General features: G+C 41.2%; 1 pseudogene; it reads left to right on the plus strand.

Moving 5' to 3' along the window:
* Positions 1 to 213: 213 nt before the first annotated feature.
* On the plus strand, positions 214 to 577 carry LOC106734134 (10 kDa heat shock protein, mitochondrial pseudogene; annotated as a pseudogene).
* Positions 578 to 2,652: the final 2,075 nt, after the last annotated feature.

Consider the following 2,652-nt stretch of genomic DNA (forward strand, 5'->3'; position numbering starts at 1 on the left):
CTAAATCTGCTAATGGCTTAGCCTGAATGAAACTGTAGCTATTAAATGACAATTGTTTGACTTATGAACTGAAAAATCATTTTTTTTTTTGCTCATAAAATATCATTTTTATTGGAAAGAACTGACACACCAACTGGTTAATCGGAGGTAGAAACTAACAATGACACTTCAGGGGTCTCTGTACTTGCTGGGGTGGCTGTGACTACAGGAGTCATGGCAGGACAGGCATCTAGGAAGTTTCTTCCCCTCTTTGACCGAGTATTGGTGGAAAGGAGTGCTGTGGAAACAATAACCAAAGAAGGCATTATGCTTCCAGAAAAGTCTCAAGGACAAATACTGCAGCAACAGTAGTAGCTGTTAGATCTGACTCTAAAGGACTGGAAAGATTCAACCAGTTAGCGTGAAAGTCGGAGATAAAGTTCTTCTTCTGGAATATGAAGGCACCAAAGTAGTTCTAGATGACAACGCTTATTTTACACTTAGAGATGGTGACATTCTTGGAAAGTATGTAGACTGAAATAATCACTACTGAAATGGCATCACATGAAACTGCCCATTCCACTGAAGTTGTGAACTTTCATCATGTAAATAATTTCCATGTTTCTCTTTTATAATAAACTAATGATATCTAACGTAATGATTTAAAACATGAATGTCACATCAAAGAAAATAACTGCCCAAATCTGTTCCCAAAGATAAGACCAAGATTTTTAAGCATTAAGTCAAATTTACATGAACATGTTTAATACAGGAAAAAAAAGTTACAGAGCAAAAACAAAAAAAAAGAAACAAGTTACAGAGCATTTTCTGGCCAAGGTTCATGTATTGATGAGGTGCTGGACACTGCAGAGGGGTGTAAAGTTTTAAAGATTGGTCAAGTCATATGCATATGATTGGCACATTTTGCTATATTTATATAAATAGTCACATTTCACTATAATATATTATAGATAATATATTATAATAATTTTTTTAAAATTACTTATTTTATTTATCCATCTGTTTATCTTTAATTTGACAGAGAGAAAGAGAGAGGGGAAGTGAGAAAGCAAGCCAGGAAATTAATATAATATATAATATATTTTATATAAAGCATATATACTATATTATATTATAATATAATATATGTTAATAATATATAATACAATAATATAATATATACTATATAATATGCTATATGAGAATATACTTTTATATATATATATGTGTTTAGAGATTTTTGCTATAGGGCTCACACACTCACCAGAGAGACAGACAGAGACAGAGAGAAAGATAGCAAAAAATCACCCCCTCCTAGGGGGCATGGCCACACACTGTCAATCTCCTCCATTTTCCTTTCAAGATTTTGGACACACACACACACACACACACACACACACACACATGCCCAGCATGAGTTTCAAGCTCCTGGTCAAGGACTCGTACTGTTGTCAGTCATATGGGAGTTCAGCAGCATAACCATTGTCATCTGCTGGTCCTCAACGTTTCAAAATATTTTCAATTTTAGGTTGCTATAAAAGACACAGGATGGATATAAATAAGAATGATCATTAGATATAATGGAGATAAGTATATTTTATTTTCCAAATCTCCTTCCACTGTGAACCACATAACTGACCAATCTAGAATGCCAGTTGATAGCTGGGTTCCAAGTGGAATGTCGGGGCATTCCCTGGATCCACGATTACTGGGCAGGGCCCTGTGGTGGCTGCAGAGCCATGGAGGGGCTGCTACCCTCTGTGGAGCTTGGCTTGGGGCTGGTATTAAAGAAGCTGGTTGAGGTGCTGAAGGAGCTATTGCCTGATGACCTGAGTTCAAGGCTCACTTCTGACAGCCTCCAGGGAAAGGTGCTGGAGTGTCCCTCTCTCTGTTTCCTGGTGGGCCTCTTGTTTGTATTCAGACTCGTTCAGTGTCTGAGAAGGCGGCTTTATTTGAGAAGAGAGAAGCAGCTGGCAGAGACACTGGCTGCGTGTGTGGAGGAGAAATGCCATCTTTCTGACAGGCTCAGAGCTGCTCAAAATGAGCATGCAGGGCTTGAGTCATTTTTAGACAGTGCCAGGCGAGAGAGAGAGTCTTTCAATCTCCCCGGCCTTAGGGAAGATTACAGAACCGAGAAGAGGCTCAGCTTGCTGCTGAGGGAGGAACTGAGTTCCCTGCTGGAAGAACTGGAGGGAGAAAGGTCCAGAGGCTCAGAACTAGAAGAGCAGATGGTGGCCATGCTGAGACTGCTCGAGTCTCCGGAAGACCTGGGAGTCTCCACATCACAGGGAGCTGCTGGACACCTGCCAGGAGCTGAGGACCCAGCATTGAAGGGTATTTCTCCAGGAGTGGGACTGGGTCTGAAATCAGTGCCCGTTCCTCCCCTCCATGCAGGCCTCCTGAGCTGCCAGGCCACACTCGCCCACCTCGACTCCATCTGAGGACCATGGAGGTCAGGGAATCTGGGGACCCTCTTCCTCATGAACTGGAATTTCCCATCACCCCTGGAAATAGCAGGGAGCCTCTTCATGACTGATTTCTCCACATTAAAGAATATTGGACTTACTGAGACACACCGAGACATGCTGGACTCGCTTCATGGAAATTCTGGGTCATTGTTCATTAGCACTGAGAAAAAGGGACTAGTTAATAGGCTACTCTTTCACTTAAATT

Source organism: Tupaia chinensis, unplaced genomic scaffold, assembly GCF_000334495.1.
Source record: "Tupaia chinensis unplaced genomic scaffold, TupChi_1.0 Scaffold148884_1, whole genome shotgun sequence".
In the NCBI taxonomy this organism is placed as follows: Eukaryota; Metazoa; Chordata; class Mammalia; order Scandentia; family Tupaiidae; genus Tupaia; species Tupaia belangeri.